At 37.7% G+C, this 14,466-nt stretch overlaps 1 pseudogene; it reads right to left on the bottom strand.

The window, feature by feature from the left end:
- Positions 1-2,818: 2,818 nt before the first annotated feature.
- On the bottom strand, positions 2,819-4,083 carry LOC136323405 (ribosome biogenesis protein WDR12 pseudogene; annotated as a pseudogene).
- Between the last annotated feature and the right edge of the window lie 10,383 nt (positions 4,084-14,466).

The following is a 14,466-nucleotide window of genomic DNA, read 5'->3' as shown; positions in this document are numbered from 1 at the left end:
GAAAAGCAGTTCCACTTAAGAAGCCCTTGATGACGCAGTAACAATTATCAATGTAATAGAATCTTTATTAAATTAAATTATTAATTTTATACAATTATACTTCAAGTACATGAGTTTTTTAATACTCTGTGTGATGAAATGAGAAATACACATGAAGCACTTCTGCTATATGCTGAAGTACCGTGTTGATCTCAAAGAACAAGACATGTGTGGGTGTTGTGAGCTTACTTAGCTACCTTTCTACAGAACATCATTTTTACTTGAAAGAACACTGGTCAGACTAAGTGTGGTTATTGGGATGTGGATATTAGGCAGGCATTTTCTCAAAAATAACCAAAATGAGCTGTAAGGAAAATATCTGACAGAGTTTGTTGCCAATGATTAGTTTCAAGTAAAAATTAGAATTTTGAAAAATTTGCATTCACTGCTATAAACTTGACAGCTTCTCAATATTTAAATTCTTTTCTAAAGAGATTGGTGATCACCAATCAACTACAGTGATGATGTGATTTTTTTTAAGTGAGAAGAAGGGAATGAGACAGACTCCTGCATGCGCCTAAACCAGGATCTACCCAACCACCCCAGCCTGGGGCCATGCTCTAATCAACTGAGCAATCCTCATTGCCTGGGCTGATGCTCAAACCAACCAAGCTGCCAAAGCCAATGACCACCTTTCTGTCTTCATTCTTCCTGAATCCTATGGCTACAGCCATAGGAGGAAAAGAGGGACAAAAAGGGGAGAGGAAGAGAAGTAGATGGTCGCCTTTCCTGTGTGTCCCCACAAAATAGAAAGTGGGACATCCATATATTGAGCCGATGCACTCTCCACTGAGCCAACTGGCCAAGGCCAATGATGTGTTTTTTAAAAAATATATTATGTCATAAAAAGTGTCAGCATTTCTAAGCTCTCCATAACTCAATAAATCAAAATTTTCCAGATGACTGATGTATGATGTTACAAAACTATATATGGGTAAACGATCCAATTAAAACATAAGATAAACTAGTGCATTTCAGTGTAACAGAGTATGAAAATTTCACTGACATATTTTCAGGTGACACGTTACAACTAACATCTAGTTTCTTCAGGAAACTACCACTTATCTAGTTTTAGTCCAAGATAAAAGAAGAATATTCACAATTACCTAAAAATAATAATAAAATACTTCATTCATTTTTAATTACATCTCTGTGAAAAGCTGAATTTTCTTCATTTGATTCAAACAATGCAATTCATTGCAACAGATTGAATGCAGAATGTTTTCTGTTTAGCTAGACGTGAAAGAGACTTATAAGACAAATGTAAAATGATGCCATTTTAACTAATTTTTTAAAATACTGGTGGGTTTTCGTAGAAAAGGTTAATATTGTACACATGAAGTTAAATTATTATTTTTAAAAGAACTAGTAATAAAATTTACCTCTTTTATTAAGAAGTACAAGTCGGTGGTTACAAAACAGTCACAGGATGTAAAGTACAGTGTGCGGATGACAGTCAATAATACTGTAATAACTGGGTGGTGCCAGATGGGTGCTTGAATTATCAGGGGGGTCATTCAGAAATTATATAACTCTCTGACCACTATGTTGTACACCTGAAACTAATATAAAATAATACTGGATGTCAATTGTAATTGAAAAATAAAATTTAAAAAGAAAAAATATACTCCAAAAATTAAAACCATAAACTTCAAAAAAAAAAAGATATCTGCTTTTATTATTTATTTGTTTGTTTGTTTATGTAAGAGAAAGAGAGAGAGACTGACAGACAAGAAGAGAGAGATAGAGAAGCATCAACTCCTAGTTTCAGCACTTTTTAGTTGTTTATTGATTGCTTCTCATTCATGCCTTGACGGGCATGGAGGGAGGGGTTTCTGCTGAGCCAGTGACCTCTTGCTCAAGCCAGTGACCTTGGGCTCAAGCCAGTGACTACTTGCTCAAGTTGGAGAGTGTGCACTCAAAGCTGGATGAGCCCGCACTAAAGCCTTGGAGAAACAGTTTTGAACCTGGGACCTCAGTGTTGACGCTCTGTCCACTGAGCCACCACAGGTCAGGCAAGATATCTGTTTTTAATTTACTTTATGGTAAAAACTGATAAATATTACCCACATAAACATAAGCTCTTTGCTGTCCTCAAAACTTTTAAGGATATGAAAGTTCAAGAACCATAGCCATAAACAAAATATTTAAACAATATAGCTGGTTGGCACATGAAATATACTTTTTCCTTTTTAGTTTTTTAATATTTGGTTTCCTACACCAATATTATTTTCTGATTAATTGATCCAAATATTAATTGTCCAATTTTCAATATGATCACCTTTTAGACAACTGCGTATTGTGTTTCAATTGCTAGGGAAATGGGTAAATGCTTTCTTTTTACTCTCATATTTTAACAATAAAAATATATGTATGTTTATTTGAAAGTTTCAGTCTTTGGAAGGTCTAACATTTCTAAATCTCATGGCTTTGACTGATTCTCACAGAGCTTGTAGGGGCCAATGACAATGATGGTGAGCAGGGTACAAGGTCACCTGGTTTCTACTTCTAATCTGCTCTGAACCTTGATCAAATATCTTAAAGCTTTTTGGTCCTAAAATTTATTATATTTACAATAAGGATATTTTTGTCCATTTTTTAAAGAGAATACAAACCACATTTTATATTTTATAAGTGAAAACTGTTATATGACAAATACAAAATTAAAGAAAGACAGCAATAACTATTACCAAGGGTGATCTGCACTGATATAATATGAGTTTTTGCTGTCAGTTACATTTATAGAAAGAACCTCTGTAGTTAAATTTATTATTAACTTTCAGGCCCCCATGCAGAAAGTGGTAGGTGGATAATTATAGAGATACACCTTACTGTCTGCCCCTCTACTCAGGAGTAACGCTGCGTCTGTCCAGTCCACACTCAGAATGTGGTCTCCATGAGCACATTCACAGTGAGGAGGCTTCCAGCCTCTTGTGTCCCACCACCTGACCATGTTATCTATAGAACTTGAAACCAGCTGCTACTCATGGGTGGAAGACCACTTTACTGTGGTGACCCAGTCTGTATGTGAGGTTAGGGATGGTGACACCACAGAACTATCTTTAGTTCAGGGATGCCACAGTCTGATATGCTTATCTGTGTTTCTCAATGCTAAACGTTTACAAAGTGATGAATAAGAGATATAGTTAAACACTTTATCTCTTGTCAAAGTTAACTTCAAACTCAACATCCCACACTCTAATTGTGTGGTCCCAGAATGCACTGGAGATTTCTTCAACATCTGACCACAGAACCAAGAAAATTTCTTCCCTGTGGCTGGAGAAGTTCACTATAGGTGTCTCTTGTTAGCCGTAGTTGCTCTGTTTTCTGTATTTTTCTTGGTCCATTTGTGCATGCCTCCATTTCATCTTCTTCATCTATAAGACTGTAGGCCAGATCTTTAGCATTTTATCCTTGGAGCCACTGCAAAGTTTAGTTCCTGTGCCATCCACAGCTCTAGAGTCCATACTTCCAGCACACACTCTACAGCAGTGTGGCCCTTTCACTTTGTTTCTGTCTGCATTCCACTCCTGTAAGACAACAGTCTCAGCCAGGGAGGTGCTCCGTAGTAGGCAAGACAAGCTGTCTTTTTTTATCCAGGCCACATCTTTTAAAACTTTGGTCTGTCCCACAGTTGTCATTATTGACTTTCCTTCCAAGGACCAGATCCAAGAAGTCTTGTCATAAAAAACAGTCAAGATCCATCCTCTGCCCTTTTGATTGAACTGATCCAGTCATCATGGAGTAGGCATCGCTCTGGCCAAGGTGCAGTGTATTTCTCCACGTAGTGTATTCTGCTTTCACAACCTTTTCTGATGAGATGTTTTCCGATTCCTCATGTTTGACCAAAGGCATTCACAGAAACTGGCCCTTGATAAGGAAATCAAACTCCACACGTTTGTGTACCTCACTTTTGGCCTCCAGCAATTTATTGATGATGTTACTAAAGTTAGCAATTTCAGAAGCTGCGAGGGTTGCAAAGGGAACTTCATCTATAGCATATCTTTTGTTAGCAGTGAGAAAGCGTGTCTGGACTTGAGCCATTGCTGGAGTACACACAAAACTTGTTGTTTTTGGATTCTTTTCTCATTATGTTTTGTAAATCTTTTGTTGATTTTTGGTTTGTAGTTATCATGCGTTTCATGTATACCAAGCTATGTTTATAGCTGTCTATTCTAAGTTGATGGTTGCTTAAGTTGAATACAGTCTATAACTGTATAATTACTACCATTTTACTCTCAATGTTTTTGCTTCTGTCATTATTTTTTCTTCTTTTGTGTGTATGTATTTGTGTGGATCCCTTAATTTATTGTTGAAATTATACATGATCTCCCACTTTTGCCGTTTAACTTTCATACTAACTTTAGTGTTGGTTGATCCATTGTTTTTATTACATGTTTTCTTTTGTCAGTGAGAATTTTTCTTTACAATATTTTCTTATTCATATTTTTTCTTATTATTTTTAAAGAAGACCCCTTAACATTTCTTGTAATACTTTATATTTCAATTGAATATTTGAATACTTTTAATTTCTTTGAATATTTTATATCAATCCCTTCTGATCTTCAAAGTTTCTGTTGAGAAATCAGCTGACAATCTTATGGGAGCTCCCTGATGCATAGCCAACTACAAGAATTCTCAGGTTATGACACAGTTCCATTTCTACAACACTGACATAACCTGAATTTTGGTGTAAGTTGAAACACACTTTTGCCTAAGTCACTTACCTATCCTAACAAGTTGTAAAATCATAATCTGGAACAAAAAAAAACACAACTAAGCCTCAGAAAAAGGAAAATGACATAAATGTTCTGTACTGTACACTACAATAGTAACAAAATAGTGACAAAAAATTAGTGTAAAAAAATTCCTTACCTCTATTTCTATGGTTGGCTTTCACACTGGAAGGAGCATTGCAAGGTGGGAGAGAGTGGCTGGCTGGGAGGAGGAAGCTGGAGAGGCAGGAGAGCCTGCAAAAGGTGCTGGAGACACTGAGTCAGGTGAATCAGGATTGCCAAGGAACATGCAGGAGATGCTGGAGATGATTCTATCTGTACTACAGGTGTTTGATCTCGAGAAGCAGCTGATGTAGAGGGTACAGGATCTGTTTCAGGCCTCTCTACCTTCTTAAAAAATTGGTCCCATCTAGTCTGGAGGGCTGATGACTTCTTCTCTTCCAAAACCTGCTTATAGCATTGCAAGGCATCCATAACTGCTCTGTAGACCTTACTGAATCTGTCATTGCTGGGGTCCTCAGTCTGAAATTTTGTCAACCCATCCTCTACCATAGAAAATCCTTCTGCCAGACTCTTGGTAGTAAATCTCTTGGGTTCTGGGGTTTCTATCTCTTCCTCTTCAATGAGCTGCTTCTCCAGCTGCATTAGGTGCCCAGCAGACAGCTCCTCTCTATGTGATGCCAGCAGCTCTGTGACATCCATCATGATGGCTTTCCTCTTCTTTGAAGCACTATAGCTGAAGATTCTTTCACTTAGGAACAAAAAAAATAAGGGCCAAGAAACTGCCAAACAAAGCAACACCAGTGCAACACTTTTACTTTTAACAGTCCATTGGTAAGCATACTGGGGCATGCCAACTCCCTCACTCATACACAGCATTACTTCATATTCTTCTGCTGTGTGCAACCAAACTAGTTTGCCCAAGTAGTCCGTAAGTATGGCACTAATGGCATTAACTGAAACACTTATGTCTGAATTTTTTTAAGTTTTTATGGGAGTGAGTGTCGTAAACTTGAAACATCATATGTCGAGATTGTCATAACCCTAGGACCTCCTATACTTTCTTCTCTTGACACATTTAGGATTCTTTCTTCATTTTAATCATTAGCCTTTCAATTATGATGTGTGTTGGTATGGGCCTCTTTGGATTCATCTTATCTGGAACTCTCTTTGCTTTCTGCATTTGTACATCTAATTTTTTAACTTAGGGAAGTTTTTATTTATAATTTCTTCAAATAACTTTTAAATATTTTTAAATCTCTTTCTCTTCTCTCCTCTGATACCCCCATGGTGTGAATGTTTTTATGTCGAAGTTGTCCCAGAGGTCTTAAACTATATTCATTTCTTAAATTCTGATTGGGTGTTTTCTGCTATCATGTCTTCCAAATTGCTGATTTGATTTAATCAGCTCTTCATTCCCCCTAATATATTCTTTATTTTAGTTCTTATTCTTCATTTTTACTAGGTCTTTTGTATGGTTTTTATCTCCTTTTTAATATTTACTATCTCTTTATTGAAGTTCTCACTCAGATCATCTAGTCTTCTCCTAAGTTCATTAAACATCCTTGTAACTAGTGTTTTGAACTCTGCACCTGGCAGATTGCTTGTCTCTATATTGTTTCATTCTTTTGCTGGAGTTTTGTCCTATGCTTTCATGTGGTACATGCCCTTTTGTCTCTTCATTTTGGCTGCCTCTTTGTGTTTGTTTCCATGTATCAAATGAATCTGCTACTACTGGTACTCTTCCCAATCCTAGTAGAGTGGCCTTATGTGGTAGGTGTCCTCTGGGGCCCAGTTGTTCACTTTTTATTGTGCCTTAAGTAAGGTGATCCAAGGGTGTTCCTGGCATGGTTTGTGTGTGTACCTCTGTTGTATCTGAGGTAAGGCTGACTCTCAGTCTTACTGATTTTGGTGGCTGGCCATAACTACAGTGGATAAGCAGTTGTGTCAGTGCTTACCCTACAAAGCAAGACATGCTTTAGCAAATCCTAGTGCCTGCTAATTCCATCTTTGGGTGTGTTGGTGGTACTAATTAAGCAGTGCTCTGGTATGATCTGAAGCAGGCCACCAGTAATTTTGATTCTTGAGACTCTTGAGAGAGTTTCCAGTGCAGATCAAGACTGGCCACTGCCTTGTCTGGCCAGGGCCACCTTGGAAGAGTTACAAAGTGATCTGTGATTGGTAACTGCCTGTGCTGGTTTTGGAGGTACCAGGGAGTGGTTATGCTATAGACTGAGTCTGGCTGTCACTGGTACCAGGCTTGGGGCCAGTTAGCAAAAGGTACAGGGCATAATGAGGATAGCTACTGTTTGTGTGGGGTTTGTGAACCTTGGAAATATTTTAGGAAAGTCACAGCATGTGCCCATGCTGGAAGCCTGTTTGGATTAGCTTCTGAAAGAAGTTTAGGTAAGACAAAGCATCAGAGAATCCCCAGAGTGGGGTGAGAATGGTGTTGCCTGGTTAATGGAAATTTAGACTTGGTGTCTGCCTACACCTGCAACTTAGGTGGCAGGGAGGGCTCAACTTAGGAATGATGGTTTCTGTAGTCACTTCAGTCTCTGAGAGAGCAGCCCTTCCAGTCTATTTTTTTCTTTTTTTCTTTTTTTTTTTCCTGTGGCAGAGACAGAGAAATTCAGAGAGAGGGACAGATAGGGACAGACAGAAAGGAAGAGAGAGAGATGAGAAACATCAATTCTTCGTTGCGGTTCCTTAGTTATTCATTGATTGATTTCTCATATATGCCTTGACTGAGGGCTACAGCAGACTGAGTGACTCCTTACTCGAGCCAGCGACCTTGGGCGCAAGCTGGTGAGCCTTGCTCAAACCAGATAAGCCTGTGCTTAAGCTGGCGACCTCAGAGTCTCGAACCTGGGTCCTCCACATCCCAGTCCGATGTTCTATCCACTGCATCACTGCCTGGTTAGGCTCCAGTCTATTTCTTAAGGTGAACAATTCAGTTCCACTGCAATTCAGTTCAAGTTGCTGCGCTTATGCTGGATCTTAGGGCATGTGTTTTTGAACAAGTGAGTCAATGCTTGGGCCCTTTAAGAGGATACCTGGGTCACAGGCAGATCTTTGTTCCACCCACACTGGGTCCCTGCTGATTTTCCAGCTAGCTGTTGTAGGGACTCCTCAGCACAAGAGCCTGGGGCTAGGGCATCTGGTGTGGGGCTAAAATCTCTCATTCTACAGGGAGGGGGACCTCCAAAACTGAGAAATCGTCCTGATCTCAAATACCACACATGAGTGTGAGAACAGTCTGTTCTACGTCTCCACTCCTACTACCTATCTGAATGTGGCTTCTTCTATATATCCTTAGTTATAGTAGTTCTGTTTAGCTACCCTTCCAGTGGTTCTCAAGGATGTTTGTTCTATAATTTAGTTGTAATTTTGATGAGGTCATGGGAAAAGGCAAGCACAGCATTTACCTGCTCTTGACTGAGAGTCCTAAAATAGCTTTTAAATTAAACCTTTACACACATAAAAGTAAATATTTTTCCCATTGTATCATTAGAGTAAATTCTTGAAGTAGAATTATTTTTTAACTGGTCCTACCAGAAAGCTGGATAAATATTTTCTCCTAACAACCTATAAACCAATACCTGCTTCCCTAAACCTTTCTCAATATCAGGTCAGATCAAACTTTAAATATTTCTGCCAAACTGATAGATTTTAAAAAATGACATTTCAATACTAATTTGATTTTTTTAAATTATGACCTGTCATTAATTAAAAAGCATGTTTTTTATTGCTCATTTGAATTTTTTTTACTTAAATTACTTTTTCATGACCACTTTATAATGGGTTGTTAGATCTTTACTAAATAACTTATAGAAACTTTTTTTTTTACTTTCTGACTTACAAATATCTTCCCACACTTTTGTTCCTCTTTTTACTTTACTTATAGTGTTTTTCTCTATGAATATATTTATTTTTTATTTAGTCTAATCTGTTAATACATTACATCCAGCTTCTCAATTTTATCATGCTTTCAATGAGTCAAAATTATTTTTTACTCACCAAGCTTATTCCAGATATGTAATAATCTCACTTTTATTCTCAAATCTTTGAACCAAATAGAGTTCATTGTGAGATAAAGAGTGGGATAAAGCTCCCATTTCATTTTTTCCAAATGGCTAACCAGTTGTCCCAATACCCTTTAATGAATAATATCAATATATCTTTTCCACAATGTTTTGAAAGGCCATCTTTATTATATCCTAAATTTGTACTTTTTTTCTCTACCTCTGACCTCTCAGAATAGAGAGTTATAGATGAAAGATAGGACACTGGGGGGGGGGGGGGAGCAGAAAACATACTGATTAAAGTAGATCCAGAAAAAAATAATGTTTACAGGATACTAAACATTGAACATCATATATTTCTTTCTTTGGTTACTAAAGAATATTCTGCTTTGTTGGCTAAGCCATGGAAATTGGAGATGTCATTATGCTATTCATGATATTTGGACTCTTACTGCAAATGGTGTAAGATAAAGAGATGAGCATCCATCATCATTTTTCTAAATCTTGGATCATTAGTAATTTTTTGGCATTGGAAGAATAAAGTGTCTGTAAAAGATCTTATAGATTGTAAGTAAACAATACATCCAACAGTAATCTTTTGTTAATGTATACCACTTTCACCAGTCATATCCTGAGTATTTTTATCTCTAGTTTCATGGAAAGGGCCTATTTTCAATTTCAGGAAGAAATCATACATTTTTATGCAGAGGATGTGATGAAAAGTAAAAGTAGAGAGATACACAAAGACGTTACCCATCTCCAAGTGCCCATGGACAAATTCTGATCCTACTTGAGAAAGGTTTCAGATTCAGAATCAAGTGACACCCTCAAGAAGGCCTACTGAGAGCCTAAGAGTAAGGACTGCTGGTCCAGGGTCCTGAGACCATGTGTGGTTCAGTCGATAGGACGCCATTTTTCTTAAGCTCTGCACAGAGCTCAGCACCTTGCTGGGGCTGAGATGACTGGAGACCCTGAGGAGCATCAGCTGGCCACATTTTTGGCAGAAGCATTCATTTCTCATAGCACTAGCATGTTTTTCTCCAAGTTTATTTTTGGCAGCATTTGTAGAAAAGGGAGAAATGGAGTGGGAGAAAAAAAATGAGACAAAAGAAATTCCGTAATTGTACCTAATTTTTGTCTTTTGCTCATATTCAAGATACTTGTTTGTATGACCCTGGGAAAAGGTTAGGGAGACCAAGGGCTTGTCACTCCTCGTATGGAGGCTCTCAAAGGAATAGGTATTTAGAGATACAAATATTTGGAAAATGAGTGAATGAACCAATGAATGAATGGTCATTATTATAATAATAATCCCTTTTAACCTTTTAAGTGGTTGATCTCATTTGAGTTGAATATTAAACATTTGCCAGTTTAGCACAAAGTAAAAAAAAAATAACCTTTGAAATTTATGAATTAGAAATCATAGTCTTGGCCAGTTGGCTCAGTAGATAAAGCATTGGCCCAGCATATGATTGTTCCAAATTTGATCTTCAGTCAAGACACACATAAGAAAAAACCATCTGCTTCTCTTCCCCTCTAGCAGCCAGTGGTTTGAGTGGTTTAAGTGTCAGCCCCAGGATGCTAAGAATAGCTCAGTTGGTCCGCACATCAGCCTCAGGTACTAAGAATAGCTCGGTTGATTCGAGCATCAGCCCCAGATGGGTGTTGCCAGGTGGATCCCAGTCGGGGTGCATGCAAGAGTCTGCCTTTGTATCTTTCCTCCTCTCACTTGGAAAAGAAGAAAAACATTTTTAGAGAATAATTGACTATTTTAAAATGAGTATTTTTGATGATGTGTTCAACCTCCACCACTGGGGTTTAATCACATTGTCTCTGAAAGCAAATTTTCTAGTAATCATAAAACAGAGGCTCTGAGGTGGAACTGCTTAGCTCAGAGGTCCTGGGTGAAGTTCAGGGTAAATAAGCAGGAAGAAACTTAGGGGGGAAATGGGCTCACATTCATCCTTAATTTTTGTCTTAAAGTTCTTGGTGACTTAATATCTAAGTTAATTCTTCTAACAGAGTAAAGTAAATGGATGAGGTGATCACATTTAGTTTGACTAATTGTGAAAGTTCCCCTGATAAACAGCCACACTACTTTGTTGATTCTGTCACAGTGTGGAGAAATAAAATTCAAGGATCTTTTTTCCACACAAAAAAAATACAATTTAAACAACTTTAAAAAATGCATTATCCCATGATAACTAGGAGTTTTTATGCAATTTGAAGTTATTTACTACTATAACCCTAGAGAAGATATTCTTAATATGTATCAAAATATTTATAAAAAAATGACTTTAATAACGTTTCTGAACTTTTAACCAAAACACCCTGAATTAAATAATTACTACATTAAGTGACATTAGGACAAAATGTAGTATTAAAATATTTCAACAAAATGCCCCCAGAAGAGGGTGATCATTGAATTAAACCAGGTAAATACTATATTCTGTCAGGAATGGATGATGTAGGCACAGCTGGCTACAAGAATTATGTGAATTGTGTGACTTCCTGTGACCTACCTCCAGCACAAATGGTGAATAGGCAATGGAGATGCTATAACTTAGAATGTACATTTCCCCAGCACAATGCTTGAAAGCAATCATGGGTGAATTTTTATACAACCAGGTAGAAAGCTTTTGTGATTTATAAAGATTTTAAGAAAAAAGCTGAAAAACTACATATATGATCTCCTTAAATGGAAGTTAGTCATTGTTGGTTTACTGCCTTCAAAAATTTTGAGGCTTTCTACCATTTTAAGCTACTGGCAAATCAATAGTGGAGGCAATGAAGCCATAAGCCTTCTTCCCTGCTAAGACAGTGGATTTACAAAACGCCCATACCCTGAACCAGATTTTAATAAAAATAGTCTCTCTTAACATCAAATGTCCTCCAAGACATGTTTCCTGGAGGAGAAAGCACAGAGTCGACATTCTGAGCACAAAGAGCTGATGGATGGCAGTGCTAGGTGTAAATGCTTAGAGAGATGGAATTACGCCAGATTATTAGAAGTGTCTCAGTTTGTTTTTGTTATTAGAGTTGTGGTTATAAAGTCCATAAATTGATATCTGCCCTAATTCTAGTTTTCCCATGATCCTCTTTACCTTGAGGGCACGATTTTGCAGATCCCAATGTTTTTCAGAACACGTGACATCTAAACTTCCACTTGAAATTGCTTTCCATTGTCTCTTTTTTAAAAATTAAATTTATTGGGGTAGCATTGGTAAATAAAATTATATGTTTTATGTGCATATTTCTATAATCCAGCATCTATATACTGAATTGTGTGCCCACCACCAAAAGTCAAATCTTTTTCTGTCACCATCTATTTAATCTTCTTTACCCTTCGATACTCCCCATCCCTTTCCCTCTGGTAACCACCATACTGTTGTGTAGTCTGTGAGTTTTTGTCTCTCTTATTTGTTCATTTGTTGTTTTCAGTTTTATATTCCACACACGTGTGACAACTGAAGTGTCTTTCAATAGAGGATTGGATAAAGAGATCCAGTCCATATATACAATGGAATACTGCTCAGCCATAAGAAAAGATGCACTACTGCCACTTGTGACAACAGGGATGGATCTTGAGAATGTCATGCTCAGTGAAATAAGTCAGACAAAAAAAAAAGTCAAGAACCATATGATTTCACTTTTATGTTCATTTTCTCTTGAAGTGAACTAATTCCAGGGCTGCCCACATTAGGGCTATGACACTTCCCTCACCAGGAAGTAGAGGTTGAGTTTTCTTCACAATGGCCATCTGGTTGTAGAAATGCAGAGGCATAGCTGTGCTTCTTCAGGGTAGAGGCATATTTTGCTGACATTCCCAAAGTTGCAGTATAAGATTCAGAGCAAGCTTGGTTGTGATAACTGTTTAAATGTTCTCAGAAATCAATTCTCCTACTTCTTTTGCATTGTTTTTGGGATGCAGTAAATACATACAGACTGGGTAAATCTATATGCTAAGCATATTCTAGTGCTGGTGATAGCAGCTTATCTTGAAAATGCTGACTCTTCGCAGGCATGAGTGCTCTGGTACTACTACATAACATTAATGATAAAATGCTTCCTTCCCTCAGCCATGATATTTCACTCACTTTTCCTTCTCATTTCTGCTCCACATATGTAACTAAGGATAATAGCCAATTTCACATGCGCATTATATTAACAAATACCCTTGAGTAAAATAAAAAACTCAGTTTATATCTAGTAAACTGTCAAGAAGTATATTGCTAGTCCTGGATGGTTGGCTCACTCACTGGTAGAGTATCAACCCAGTATGTGGAAGTCTCAGGTTTGATTCCTGGTCAGGGAAAACAGGAGAAGTGACAATCTGCTTCTCCATCCTTTCCCCCTCCCTTTCCCTCCCGTAGCCATGGCTCGAATGGTTCGAGCAAATTTGGCCCTGGGAACTGAGGATGGCTCCATGGCCTCACCTCAGGAGCTAAAATTGCTTGGTTGCCAAGCAACAGAGCTGCGGCCCAAATGGGCAGAGCATCGCCTGGTAGGGGCTTGCCTTGTAGATCCCAGTCAGAGCACATGTGGGAGTCTTTCTCTGCCTCCCCATATCTCCCTTAATAAAAAGAAGGAGGAGAAGGAGGAGGAGGAGGAGGAGGAGGAGGAGGAGGAGGAGGAGGAGGAGGAGGAGGAGGAGGAGAGGAAGAAGAAGAAGAAGAAGAAGAAGAAGAAGAAGAAGAAGAAGAAGAAGAAGAAGAAGAAGAAGAAGAAGAAGAAGAAGAAGAAGAAAGAAGAAAGAAGAGGAGAAGGAGGAGGAGGAGGAGGAGGAGGAAGAAGAAGAAGAAGAAGAAGAAGAAGAAGAAGAAGAAGAAGAAGAAGAGGAAGGAGGAGGAGGAGGGGGAGGAGGAGGAGGAAGAGGAGGAGGAGGAGGAGGAAGAAGAAGAAGAAGAAGATTGCTTAGTACACACTGCTCACAGAATATTAATTTTTGAAAGATAACAAAAGATTTTTAAAAGGCAATTACAAAACCAAAAAATGCCTCTCTTTCTTAATTTCCACCAGAGATATTGAACTCAGCCAAGATGAGTATGAGCATGAATGTACTAATATGTAGTTTGCAAAAGTGGTCATTCACTTCTATAATTTAGTTGATGTCTCTCCCAAATACAAATGTTGGATTAGCTTAGAAGATGCTAGTTGTCTTTCTTCTTCTTTGATGCTTATTCTTCATCTGTGAAGTTTTTACATCCTTTATAGAGTTGCTAGAATCAGCATCAATATCCCTCTTAAATTCTGTCATTCAATAAGAAGCAGCATAAAATAATTCACTCTTTATAAATAATACCAAAGTTGTTTCTTAATATTTTTTTCTTAATGCTCTTCTGAAACATGCCCAAAGCTCTGATAGAAATAATTTAAACTATACAGAGGATGTCTGTAAGTTAAAAAGATAATATAAAATGATTATTGAATCAGCATATTAGCTCTTAGTCTTTCTATTTGCTTATTATACGAGAGCCGCTATTTACTTTTTATTCTACAAAGGCCCACTTTCTATCTCCAAACAGTTAACAGAATTAGATAAGAAATTATTCCAAATGAACTGTACACAGTTTGATTAGCCTAGCTGAGGAATATAGTTTCTGAGGAAAGAGTCATCAACAAGCTGAGATAAAATGCATTCTTATTAAATAATAAATTGAACCCGT

The sequence above is a fragment of the Saccopteryx bilineata genome, chromosome 2, assembly GCF_036850765.1.
Source record: "Saccopteryx bilineata isolate mSacBil1 chromosome 2, mSacBil1_pri_phased_curated, whole genome shotgun sequence".
In the NCBI taxonomy this organism is placed as follows: Eukaryota; Metazoa; Chordata; class Mammalia; order Chiroptera; family Emballonuridae; genus Saccopteryx; species Saccopteryx bilineata.
This window is presented reverse-complemented; position numbering and strand designations above follow the sequence as displayed.